The sequence below is a fragment of the Taudactylus pleione genome, unplaced genomic scaffold (genome assembly GCF_031769625.1).
Source record: "Taudactylus pleione unplaced genomic scaffold, aTauple2 ptg000037l, whole genome shotgun sequence".
Taxonomy (NCBI): Eukaryota; Metazoa; Chordata; class Amphibia; order Anura; family Myobatrachidae; genus Taudactylus; species Taudactylus pleione.
In genome coordinates this window covers 9131347-9145833 of record NW_028284439.1, presented here as the reverse complement: position 1 = coordinate 9145833, position 14487 = coordinate 9131347, and the positions used below count along the sequence as shown (strand labels likewise).

At 43.7% G+C, this 14487-nt stretch overlaps 1 protein-coding gene and 1 pseudogene across 1 annotated transcript in view; one reads left to right on the top strand and one right to left on the bottom strand.

Moving 5' to 3' along the window:
- The window catches only part of SAMD7 (sterile alpha motif domain containing 7), an 80758-nt gene that overhangs the window by 23141 nt on the left and 43130 nt on the right, over window positions 1-14487 (bottom strand). The gene's annotated exons all lie outside the window — the stretch shown is intronic.
- On the top strand, window positions 8549-8667 carry LOC148538724 (5S ribosomal RNA; annotated as a pseudogene).

The window sequence follows — 14487 nt, the reverse complement described above, 5'->3', positions numbered from 1 at the left end:
TTGCAGGGGGGTATATATGTGTATAGCACTGCAGAATATGTGTGCACTATATAAATAACTGGTAATATATATATATACAACCCCCCCCTTACAAACCCTGCGTTTGCCCCTGATTATACGATCCTTCGTTAGAGCTACAACATACTGTAGTGTACTGTACCACAATTATTACTGACTCTGGCTCCACCGTCATAACGTCTCTCCCTTCAACCACTGCGGGAGCTGGAAGGCGGAGCTCAGGAGTAAACTCCAGCCTCCGGCTGCCGCTGTAGGGAAGGAGCTGGATGCCCACTAGTCTTCTGTGTTTGGTTGGTGCATACAATGTGGGGATCAATGTGTTCTATTTGCTTACTGCAAGGGGCCAATGTATTTGTTTTTTTTTTCTCAAAGGGACAATGGGCCTGATTCAGAGCCGCTCGTTCGTTCCGAGCGATGTTCGCACAACTGCGCATGCGTACGGATTGTAATACGCATGCGCGAACCAGTCAGTGCGGCTGAAAATTGTGTGCTTGCTAAATAGCGAATGCCTGCTATTTTGAGTGACAGAATGAGGCATATGTGGGTGGTAACAGGGGAAGGTGCTTGAAAACGGGGAGTGGAGATCCGAACGCAGGCGTGCCAAAAGGTCAAAACGGGCGTTTTATGGGTGTGCATAATTAATACAGCAGCGTCATTGACCACGTCACTAGGTTATTTTATAGTCAGAACTGCTCGCAAGATTTCGGTAGGAAAAACCAACCACAAGAATAGCGAGCAGTTCATTCGCCTTTCGATGTACTCGATTAATCTAATAAATAGCGGACATGACGTAGGATGCGAGCGGCCAGGGGAAGTAGTTTTCCAAAAAACGACCGCATGTTTGGTTCGCTTGTCCAGACCTAGAGGCGTGAACAGACCGCAAAGAGCGAACGGTTCATTTGAATAGCCACCCCTTTTTTCTGAACGAGCGAGCGCAAATAGCGTCTGGCTCTGAATCAGGCCCAATGTGTTTTATGTTTTTCCTGTGGGGGCCAATGTGTTTTATTTTGTTTCTGTGGGGGTCAATGTGTTTTCTCTTTTTTTGTGGGGGCCAATGTGTTTTATTTTGTTTCTGTGGGTGCCAATGTGTTATTTATTTTTCTTGTGTAATATTTTTTGCCTGTGCATGCATCTGAGTTGCACCGTGCATAAATCCCAGTGGTGTTTGTACAGAGTCGCAGTGCAGATTTAGCCGCACGCACAAAGATGTGTATTAGAAAGGTGTTGGGCATTACTGGGTGGTTACAGCGGGATGGCTAATCAGACGCAGATGTAGCGTAGTATGGGAGTGTTATGTATGTATGTATGTGCGTGTTAGTATGGGTCGAGGAGGACCTAGGTTCTGCAACCCACAGCCAGGCCACCGTCAGCACTTGCGGAGACATGACAGACCAGCTACTCCCATCAGCTGTCACTGCACTGTCAACTAAATAGATGCCGTCTAGCATCTCTGGGAGTGCTAGACACCTTCCCAGATTGATGAATATGGGGGTGTACCCTGAGGCCACGCCCATTTTTGGGGCTCTGTTTGGTGGCGTTTAGGCTGGAATTCAGGAGCACATGTTCCTACTTCCTAGGAATATTGCCCTTATATATCTCATTCAAGGCAGTTTTATTCCAATTTGTATACGGCTGTATGGAGAAAGGACTGTTGCAATGATCCTGCACCAGGTGGTCACTTTATCTTCTCCTATGCTTTCCGGTAAAACACACTGTGGCACGCACACATGTAGAGTGATGAGTGACTCAATTGTATTAATGAATACTATATACTAAACAGCTGACATTACACTGGTTCTAGTGCTAGTAACTCCGGTTCTAGTGCTAGTAACTCCTTATGGTGTTCCCTTGTTTAAAAGTTAAATAAATTAACAAACGTTCAAATTTAGATGCACAGTATACATATGTATAAGTACCAACAACACCATGAGCCCTTATGTGAAGTTCCTATATGAGTTGTCCCTAATATAAGAACTTTTTATAAGGGTTCAATGTGTTGTATGGTACTTATACAAATATATACTGTACATCAGGCATGTCAAGCATGCGGCCCGAATAAACATTTTATGCGGCCCGAGAGTTTGGGCCCAGATATATATAATATGCGGCCCATACCCCTGCCACGATCGGTGAACAGCTCCGATCGGACAGTGTTTACTTTACAAGCTGGCAATGCTGGGCTCTGAAGCGATCAGAAGCCTCTGATCGCTTCAGAGGCCAGCGTTCCCTGTGATGCAGCGCGCAGACGTCACCCACGATGAACAGAGCCTGCGCCTGTCGCTCTGGGTTAGATCCAGTTAGCGGCAGCGTCTACGCAGGATGGCGTGGACTGGAGCAGTGCCCAGCGGCTATCGTGAAGAAAGGTAAGTACTGCACAGACAGGTGAGTGGGACCTTTTCTATACTGGGAGGGGGCACAGCATAAGGGGCATTACTGGGGGCACAACATAAGGGGCTCTGCATAAGGGGCACTACTAAGGACATTACTGGGAGCTCTGCATAGGGGCATTACTGGGGGCTCTGCATAAGCAGCATTACTGGGGGCACAACATGAGGGGCATTACTGGGAGCACAACATAAGGGGCACTACTAAGGGCATTACTGGGGGCTCTGCATAAGGGGTATTACTGGGGGTTCTGCATAAGGGGTATTACTGGGGGTTCTGCATAAGGGGCATTACTGGGGGCACAATATAAGGGGCATTACTGGGGCACTGCATAATGGGCACTACTAGGGCACTGCATAAGGGGCATTGCATTATGGGCACAAATTCAGGGGCCATTGCAAAAGGGGCTCTAATACGGGGGGAAATTGCATAAGGGGCACTACTACAGGGGGCACTGCATTGGTTTTTATTAATAATAAACCTTTCAAAATTGCATATGACACTTTTTTTGTTGCGGCCCAGACACTCTTAGATTGGCCTGGTTGGTATTTGGAGTTTGACATGCCTGCTGTACATCTACATTTTAACATTTTATTAGTTTATCACTAGAACGAGTTGTTTAACTGCTAGAGTATTTCTTGGCCTTGCACTTACTGCACTAATTTATCTAAGGCGTACATAACAATAGTGCACTCTTTATCTGATTCCCCCAGACATTCACCACAATAATATCTGCTCCATATATGAATAGCTCACCTCTCGCTTCCTAGTCAAGCTGAGCTGCACAACTTTCAGGTGGGTCCCTCTGCCATGTTACAGGACATATCCTAATGCCTAGCCTAGCACTGAGCCTAGCAATGTTTTTTTGTTTCCTTTATGTGCTGGGGCACAGAGCTTAGCTCCATCCCCGACAAGACCATTGAAGCCTTGCCCCCACTTCTTGATTGGCCTACTGCCTGGCCAGAATTAAAACAGGGAAGCCGATTGGTGGATGAAACCATTGATGGTTCACAGCCAATGGTTTCATAGAATCGATGTCAACCACCAATCGTACAATCGATGGTGATCATCGATGGTTAACCTACCAATGGCCATCCCTACTACTGCCTGCATATTAAAAAGGAGACCCTGTAAATGCATGGATCACTCATAGGGCCTGATTCAGAGATGTGTGCTAGTGCCACCACAGCTGCAAATTTGTACGCAGCTTATGTGCGATAATGTTCAAATGTTGCAGACGCCAGGATATGTAAAGAGACACCCACTGGCGGCTTCGAAAATCTAAGCATCTGCGTACAAAGACGCAGCAACGGTCGCAGATCCTCTAATTATGGATCTTCTGAGTGACCCTATGATCGCACAGAACAGCCGGGGAAACAGAGACGTCAGAGACATTTTCTTCGCGTTCAGGATCGCAGACGCAGGGTTTGACACGTCCTTGAAACACTGAGGATACGCCTGCATTTTTTGCCACCATTTTCCGTTACCTCCCCCAAATGTCCCTGTCTGTCAATCACACTGCGAGTAACTACGGTAATGTACCTTTACACATGCACAGTGCGACTTAAACATATGCGCAGCTTACCGATAAATGCTCAACTCTGTTAATATCAGCATAGCACACCACTCTGAATCAGGCCCATAATCCCTAGTTGGGCTTTAAACATATCAGGCATGCCACTTTGCCAGCCTTCTCTTACACAAATAATGAAAATAAATATAGCTATTGGGGCGAAGGGATTTGCCTACAGCTGAGTATTCCTGGACAGAAGGGACAGAGGAATACCATGACAGGATGTGAGCAGATTACATCCATCCACTGGGATTCCCATTCAGAGGGAAAACACTTCATAAAAGGTGCATAAAATGCAGCCCTGTCTGCCAAATACATTTCAAAGTATCCCCAGCTAGGTGCCCCTTTAAAGTTCTGAGCCAGTTTATAGCTCGTGTAATTTAACCCGGATGCACATTTGAACTGTGACCCAGAAGTTCTTAGTCCTCAATAGAAGGAGGAGAAGGTGTATAAATAGGTGATCACCATTCCTCAACTTTCATCCCCAGGAAGAAGTCAATGGACGAAACGCGTTGGGACCTTACTATTTGCCCTTGAGACTTACATCCAGACCCTCTCAAATCCATTTTTTCAGATAAGCTAAAACTCTTCTTTTACCTCTGAAATTTATTTTATTTTTTATCGCTTATTTATTGCCTCTGGTGGTCACTCCTGATTAGGAACCACAGTGTTTATTTTTATTGTGTACATTTTATTTTTGTCAAATTCTATTAAATTTATTTTTACGCTATTAGCCTTCTCTTTTCACTGTATTGGTTTATGCTGTTAAAAGCAAATATATTGCACTAAGCACTTCATTTGTTTAGGCTGCTTGAAGCACAAAGCACTTTATGATTTTAATTCTTTGCTCAGGTTGATTTTTAAGCACGTTTGCACTTAGCACTTTGTATATATTTATTTATATCACTATGCACTACTAGCAGGTTGGTCGCCCACAGTCAATAAACTCCCTTTCTTAATTTGATTGGTAGTGTATTCACCAACACTACAAACTATTGACATAGGAGCCGACGCCCTAGGTTTAAGCCTTGGCTTTTACCTGCATTTGCATAATACACCAGCAGTTTATATATTGGTTTAAGGTTCGGGCGCCGAATTCATTTATTATTTGGGTAATTGTCTATTTGGTGGTCTTGAATTAAGGCTGACAGCACAAAACCAATTTATTGTATTTTTCATTGTTGTATACACACACAACAGACACCTTTTTTTTTAACAATATGTTTAGAAATAGAGACCGTTTGAGCAAAAGAAGTGACTATTGTCAGAGGGTATTTAATGAAAATGTAGTTCCCAGTGAGAACATTCCCACTAAAAATATTGATAATATGTTTTGGGACCTTGAGAAACTGATCACTAAGGAAATCAAAGCATGGTGGGACATAAAGGGACTGGAACATTATATTTCAGTAAATAGGGTCCCTAGAGGACTTAGATTATTAAAGAATCCCACTTTTGGTCTGGACAAACCAGATTTTATGAAAAATTGGGAGGACATTCTACATAGATGTTCCATAGATTTGATGCGATTGATTATTGAAGAGAAGAAAACCATACTGAACTCTTTAGAACAAGAAATTAAAGTTATGGAAGTTAAAATGGAAGAAGTTAAGGAGAATGATGAGTATAAGGAGAATGAGAAAGTGCTCCTAAAAAAGATTGAAAGAGTTGAAGAGGGGGTGATGAAGAGCAAGGAAAAGAAATTCATCAGGGACAAGAAAGACTATGAGATGAATCTAATTAAGAATTGGAGCAAGTTTAAAAGGAATGAAAGGAATGGACCAAGAGTAGACTCTTGGGAAAAACCTAGCTGGCGAACAGTACCCCCCAGAAGGAGGAATAGCTATAGGAGACTACAGGAGGAGAAGTCTCATCCCTTGGAGGCAACCAGTTATATGAAGAATAGATTTTCTACACTCCAACGAACAGATTCCAACAGTGATGGTGAACTTTTTTTTATCACCGGGACAGGACCACCCATCCAGCAACAGAAAAACTGTACTCAGAGAGATTACTCATCCAGTGTCACCATTAAAAAGAAGGTACAGAGAAGAAGAGGAAAGCGGGGCAACAGGAGGAAGAAACCTAAAAAGGAGAACCCTCCAATAGATCCAAAGGATAAAGGTATCTTCAACCTCTCACAACATGTTTTACAGAAACCTGAAATTTCCTTACTTAGTAAAGGACTGTCTTTTGCACCCACTACCACTATGAAGAAGTTTGACGTATTCATAGACCTCAATAAATTTGTTCGAAACTTAACTCTGAAGAGACATTTTTTAAAGAAAGAGGATGCACCAATTCGAAACTGGAATGAGAATGCATCAAAATCTGGGCTGAAGGGGAAATCCACCTATTACCCTGTTGAATCTAAGGGCAGTCATATCAATGTATTTCATGAGATGGTGAAAAAGGACTTATGTGAGCAAGAGGTAGGAAAAATTAAGAAACAAAATTTGAATTGTCAAGAGAAGAAAGCTTTGAAAACATTGAGGAACAACCAAAATATTGTTATTAAACCTGCTGATAAAGAAGGGGGGTTGGTGATCATGGACCAATCCTATTATATTGAGGAAGCAAATAGACTCCTTAGTGATACAGTGTCATATGTAAAACTAGAGAGAGATCCAGTAGAAGAATATACGGACGAATTAAGACCACTCTTGGTCTATGGACTACACAATACAATTATCACTAAGGAGGAATTTCAATTCCTAATGAAAAACAACCCCATTACCCCCATTTTTTATTTCCTACCGAAAATACATAAGTCACTGGAGAAGCCACCGGGAAGACCGATTATAGCTGGGATAGAGTCCCTCACATCACACCTTTCGAAATATGTTGACATTTTTCTACAGAAATATGTGAAAGAGCTGGATTCGTATTTGAAAGACACGACCAATGTATTACAGTCTTTGAAAGAGGTACAATGGAGAGATGAATATAATTGGGTCACAATTGATGTACAATCATTATATACCTGTATTGAACACACTAAAGGTATTAATGCTACAAGAGAATTTTTAGAGATGGATGGAAATGTGGACCACCTGCACAAGGAGTTTTTATGTGACCTCATGTCTTTTATACTGAACCATAATTATTTAAAATTTTTAGACCAATTTTATAAACAAATCTGTGGCACGGCAATGGGAACTACTTTTGCTCCTAGTTTCGCGAATCTGTTTATAGGATGTTGGAAAAAAAACTATATCTATAGTAACAATCCCTACAGAGATAATATCATCTTTTACAAAAGATATATAGATGACATTTTAATTATTTGGCAAGGGCAAGAAGAAGTTTTTAATCAGTTTTTATCTCTGGTTTCAAACAACAACATGAATTTAAAATTCACCTCGAATTTTAACCATAAATCTGTTGAATTTTTAGATTTGGTTTTAACAGGAGATGAAGGTGAAATCTCCACTAAGAATTTTATTAAACATGTCGATGCCAATAGTTACTTGCATTTTAAAAGTTGTCATCTAAATAGCTGGAAGGAGAACATCCCCTTTTCCCAATTTTACAGAATCAAACGCAATTGTAGTGACCAAAAAATATGCCATGAACAATATGCGGACAGATTTAGAGATAAAGATTATCCTGAGGAGATCCTCGCAAAAGCCTTAAACAAAACCAAATCTTTGGATAGAAACAACTTGTTGGAGTACAAGGGGAAGAAGTCCAAGACTGATCTGGTTCCATTCATTACTACGTTCAATGGACATGACAACAAAATAAAGAGATCTTTTAGAAAAAACTGGAACATTCTCCTTATGGACCCTGTTTTAAAGGAGATTCTTCCACCGAAACCACAGATTGTTTTTAGAAAGACAAGAAACTTAAAAGATATATTAGCACCCAGCCTTTTGCGCAAAAATGATAAGCAAAGGGGGAATGGCACTTTAAGCTGCAAGGGTAGCTATAAGTGTGGAAGGTGCAATATATGCAAATATCTAAATCCCACACGTAAATCTTTTTTAAATTCAGCAGGTTCTAAAGAGTTCCCCATAAAAAGTTTTATGAACTGTAATTCCACATCTGTCATCTATTTGTTGGAGTGCACTTGCGGACTAAAATATGTTGGCAAAACCAAAAGAACATTAAAAATACGTGTACAAGAGCATATTAGGAATATCAAGAATAAAGTGGAAGGCCATGCGGTGTCTAAACATTTCTCTGAAAAACATAATTCCAATCCGGAAGACCTGAAATTCAAGGCCATTGAACACGTCAAGTTGAGTGAAAGAGGGGGTGACCTAGGAAACCTCCTGTCTAAACGTGAGATGTACTGGATTTTCACTCTTGATACAATGGTCCCCAAAGGTTTCAATGACTACTATGAGATCGCACCATTCCTCTAAGAAGAAGTCCTGAGATGTACCAAATCGGTTTCTTCTACTACTATAACATCATTTCCCATCTGCAGATGGGTGCCCAAATGGGGTAATTTGAATTGTGCCTGGTTAGTACTTGGGAGGGGGACCCCCAAGGAATACCAGGTGTAGTAGATGTGTGTTTTCCTTCATTTTATGTGAAGATGTAACGGTGAGGAGCCGGGTAAATATCTACTACCATACCAGTGTGCATGTGCCCAATCTCGTCTGATCTTGGAAGCTATACACAACTGGGCTTGGTTAGTACCGGGATGGGGGACCACCTGAGAATACCAGGTGTTGTAGTATTAACAGTTCCCAGGCTTTCCTTCTACCAGCACATGAAGGCACTTACCTGAAAACCGTAATCCAGTCTCACATGAAAATTAAAAGATGAAACAGACAAAAAGAGAAGAAGAGTGAGAAAATAGAAAGAAGAAGAAGCAAAGAAAGGACTTTATGTATCAACTAATCAGAAACCTTTATTCCAGAAAGAAAGTCTTATCTTTCTATATACTTGGAAAATTAAACACCGTGTGAATTCTAACAAGAGGAGCTTTCCCTTTTAGCCTTTACATGTACTTCTTGACCCTATTATCATTAGTTTAATTCTCCTCCCAATTGAAACAAGAAGGGTTAAAATTATCAACTGTTTCAGTTTAATCTACTGTTAGGCGTCTATTGGCTGTATTTCAGCCTTACTAATGTTCTCTTTTAAACTTGCATATCTAATTCTTTATGGCTGGAATATAGAATAATGATTCATAATATATGATGATTTGCAATAAGTATAAAAAATGTCTTATTAGTGGTGGACAGCTCCATGCATAAGTGTATGGATCCGCTTATTTATCATTGCCTTTATTATTTTTTTCCAGACCCATCCCAATATGACTGAAAGGCACCAAAACTGATGGTCAGCAGTGACGGCAACTAAGGGCGGAAGTTATCTATTTTTTCCCACAGGTGTTGGCGAATGTGCAGGAATTGAACCGCACAACAAAGAAACATGGTCGGAGGAAGTGTGGAGCCGTACACGTGACCACGTCACATGGAAGTATGATGCAATCACGCAAGCGGGAGGACGGTAGCGCGATGACACTTGGCGGCAAGGCACATGACCGGTTATGACGCAGGGCCAATGGAGGATAGGACGCGCACACCAGCCAATCCCGGAGTGGGACATCTGACCGGACGTGATGTCAAGAGCCAAGCGGAAGCAGACGTATGATAGGACGGAGCATATAACCATTCCAAAACATAATGGCTGAAATAAAAGGCTTTAAGGAAGCGGTTTTAAGCGCCATGGCTATTATATATTAAAGACGCCTAGGTATTAGGTGCCCCTTTAAAGTTCTGAGCCAGTTTATAGCTCGTGTAATTTAACCCGGATGCACATTTGAACTGTGACCCGGAAGTTCTTAGTCCCCAATAGAAGGAGGAGAAGGTGTATAAATAGGTGATCACCATTCCTCAACTTTCATCCCCAGGAAGAAGTCAACGGACGAAACGCGTTGGGACCCTTACTATTTGCCCTTGAGACTTACATCCAGACCCTCTCAAATCCATTTTTTCAGATAAGCTAAAACTCTTCTTTTACGTCTGAAATTTATTTTATTTTTTATCGCTTATTTATTGCCTCTGGTGGTCACTCCTGATTAGGAACCACAGTGTCTATTTTTATTGTGTACATTTTATTTTTGTCAAATTCTATTAAATTTATTTTTATGCTATTAGCCTTCTCTTTTCACTGTATTGGTTTATGCTTTTAAAAGCAAATATATTGCACTAAGCACTTCATTTGTTTAGGCTGCTTGAAGCACAAAGCACTTTATGATTTTAATTCTTTGCTCAGGTTGATTTTTAAGCACGTTTGCACTTAGCACTTTGTATATATTTATTTATATCACTATGCATTACTAGCAGGTTGGTCGCCCACAGTCAATAAACTCCCTTTCTTGATAATGTCGCTGTATTCATCTATTGTATTATTTTGTATGCATTACAGCTTTATGTTTTTACAAATTTCATGCTTAGCCTTAACCTCAATTTCAACTAGATTGTCACACACTGACCCGTCCATCATCATCAGCAAATATTTTTCCTTTCCTTTGTCCACAACCCTCAGCAGCTGCACTCCCATCCTGCCAGGGGCTGAGGTAAGCTGCCACCCCTCCGAGCAGGGCCACTGGCCTTGGTACCTGCAGGGAAATGAGACTGTGTATCTGCACAGGAAGGTCTTGAAGGGACTCTCCTTGCTGGGTCTAGGGGGGAGTGCCCTCCTGGGTGCTGGGTCTTGTGGAGTAGGAGTGCTGCCGGGATGACAAAAGCCCACTACTGTTATGCTGTGACATGTGCCATGCAATACTCAGTGACCCTGTGTTAGATGGGCCCTTAATGTACGCATAATGATGTACATGGGTGTAATCCACTGCATGTCATGGCCTCCTCGAATATTATAGTACAAACATCCTATGAAACCTTTAACCCTATTACCTTAACACTAACCCCTAACTCTAATATCCTAACACTAATACCCAAACAACCCTTAACCACTAACAACCTACCTTAACCCCCTGACGCTAACCTAACCCACCCCTAACCCAAAAAGGGCAGACTAGATGGGCCATATGGTTCTTATCTGCCGTCAAATTCTATGTTTCTACTTCAGGGTCCATAGGGTATCCACAGGATACCTTGGGTATAGGTGATGACGTCAGTCTTCAGGCACCACAGAGTTAAAGTTTTCAGCCTCCCAGGATGCATCTGTGTCCCTCTCCTATACCCCGCCCCCGGGCCAAGGCATCTCAGTTTCGTCGGTGCCTGGCCGGAGTCGGAGGCACTGTGCAGAGGGGGGCTATGAAGAGCCCCTGAAGTTTCTTTTAAAGGCAGCGCTGGCTGCACATCTGGGAGTACAGCATGGACAGTCAGTACTGACGTCCATGCCGTCTCCCCTACACCCCACCTGTACCAGAACCGGTACAGATCCGGGGATGCTGGTAGACATCTGGGGTCATGGCTAGCGGTGTCCCCAGATGTTTTGGACCATGGCTGGATCCAAGGGGATGCAGGTAAGCAGAGGGGTCCTGCGGTGGGTCCCCGCTGGTCACATGGTCCTGAGTCCCCAGGCAGGGGGCTCCCTGGGGACTGGCTGCAGCGTGGAGCCAGGCGACCAACCTGCGCTTCCACTACCCCCTGGGACAGCGGGCCGCTGCTGAGCGGCATGCGCTGCGGTGTCCCAGAGGTTAAATGCATGCCAGGGGAGCGCGCTTTCCCTGTCTCACAGCCGGCGCCTCCCCTGCTGCACACAGCCTCTCTGCTCTGCCTGATTGGCCACAGTGTGTCAGCTGTCCTCCCCAGGCCGGCCTCCTTCATCTTCTGCTCCTCGGTGGCCATCTTTAAAGCATGGTGAACACTGCTGGAAGCCTGTGAGTGGTGGCATTGCGGTCTGGGTCCCCCAGCATACCTCTCCTCTGTTTGTCACAGGTCAGTGTATGCAGCGCTGAGTCCTACCAGCCTGAGGGTCTGAGTAGTTGAGAATCAGCGCTAATAGTGCAGGGATTTGTTTCTTCTGCATTGTATGTGACTGAACTGCTAGCCTGCTGTCTGTACTTTCACTTTCTACTGTCAGCTTTATTACTGTCCCTGATCTTGCTCTGCTCAAAGCTCTTGCGGTGCGCGGTGTGCAGGGTATTATTCACACTATACCAATACGTATAGGTGTGAGTGTCACATACTTACCATCATGTCTGAGACTGATTTTCCTCTCCAGCTCATGTGTACTAAATGTAAGGTACCAATAGCGGAGGGGGAGGGTAACGCGGAGGGGTTATGCCCCCAGTGCCTGGCACTGTCACGGCCGATTATGGTCACGGTCCCAGTACAGGAACCTCCCTGGGCTTGTTTCGCTAAGGCGCTTACAACCCTTGTGGGCCAGCTAGCTCCGCCACCTGCGTTTACTCAGATGGGTTTGTCCCAGCAGTCAGTGGTGTCGTCACCCATGCGGGAGTTCCCGAGACAATTGATGGTACCCCACAGTCTCCCCGTCCCTTCCCAGGTTTCTCCGGAGCCTGTGTGGGTTAATACTCTTAACTACATCGGTTCAGCATTTGTCCGATGTTTTACAGGGGGAGTCTGTGTTGCGGCCTCATAACGGCCGGTGGCGTCTTTATCTGCTCCTTATGGGGATGACGATGAGACGTCAGATCATGGGGAGATTCTGGATCTATCTGACCAAGAACCTCTCCGTACCAAAGAGCCGGACGCTAAGTCCAAGGTGTATATCCCTGGTCTTATTCGAGCGGTCCGCTCGGCTTTAGTTATTGAGGATATTGATCCTTTGGTGGCCACATTCATATATGCCTTTTTAAGGATATTAAGGGTGAGGCTACGGTGTTCCCTCTTTCTGTTCAATTAGTGGATCATTTAGAGGAGGCGTGGAAAAATCCAGGTAAACGGTTTCAGCCCCAGAGACGCTTAGCCGTGGCTTATCCGTTTGCGGTCAATTATTTTTCTAAGCGGGAATCCCCTACGCAAGTGGATTCACATGTCACACGCCTAGTCAAAAGTGCCACGTTGCCTATGCCTTCGATGTCATCCTTGAAGGATGTCACTGACCGCAAGGTGGAGATCTGCCTCAAATCCGTTTATTCCCTTGCAGGGAAGCATCCAGACCGGCTCTGGCCGTGTGTTGGGTAGCCAGAGCTATGGAGCGCTGGGCGGATAATTTGGAGACGTCTTTGGACTCTAAATGTATCTTGTGTGTTAAATGGATTAGATATTATATAGTGAAAAAACACTGAATAGAACTAAGATCTAATTGTTCCATCTTTGATCTTCAAATATAGGTCTAGATTTTAATTAGTATTTAAGGCATCCTATGTTTTCTTGACTGTTATTTATATACTTTACTAAATCTGTAAGCAAGATTGTAATTGTAATTGTGTTTGTATAGCGCTGATGATTAGGAAACCATGTGAACACACGACTCACAGCTGAATACAATAATATGCTACTCATGAGAGTGTCTCCAGAACTTTTCCATTGACAATTATGAGAGCAGGTATTTATATCAGGAATATCTAGAGACAACACTCTCTCACATTGCTGAGGGTGATTGATTCATAGCTATACGCTAAACACCTGCATCTTTGGAAACTGAGCTTCTTGTTTATACGGGACATTGTGTTGATTTTTAAACAGTGAGCGGCAACAGTGGCTATTGCACATACGGAGCTTTGGGACCACCACCACCATAGGAAGAGCCCGTCTTTTGATGCAGCACACTTAACCGGCTATCATCAGACTTCCCCTCCGGGAGGGTGTTTGCAGACTGCAGCTGCCGAATTTCACCCTGCCCGGCTTGGTCACGCAGCGAGTCACTACGTTTGGGTTACATGAACTCATTGCCGCTGCCACGGACGTCCCTTATCCCTCAATAAGAGATAAGTCCATGCTGTGAGAAACAATCACCGCCGACTACACTGGAATCTGAGCCTCTCAACTACCAGCTCCATCTGATAACTACACCAGGGACAATACAGTGAGCGGCAACAGTGGCTATTGCACATACGGAGCTTTGGGACCACCACCACCATAGGAAGAGCCAGTCTTTTGATGCAGCACACTTAACCGGCTATCATCAGACTTCCCCTCCGGGAGGGTGTTTGCAGGCTGCAGCTGCCGAATTTCACCCTGCCCGGCTTGGTCACGCAGCGAGTCACTACGTTTGGGTTACATGAACTCATTGCCGCTGCCACGGACGTCCCTTATCCCTCAATAAGAGATAAGTCCATGCTGTGAGAAACAATCACCGCCGACTACACTGGAATCTGAGCCTCTCAACTACCAGCTCCATCTGATAACTACACCAGGGACAATACAGGTATTTATCCCAGGTGACTGTCCCCCCACCTGGATGTGAGACACCTACCCTTATATAAAGGACTAATACGGGGCTGTACAGTGGCTTTATTTATCCCCCATTGCTCTCCAATTACCGGGACATTGTTTGGGGCTCAAAAATTCTATTTTTTATTCAGTAAAATATCCTTGTTATCAACAGAAGAGACATTATTACCTTTGGAATTGTTCCGATATAAACTCTAAACATAAGAATATTAGAAACTG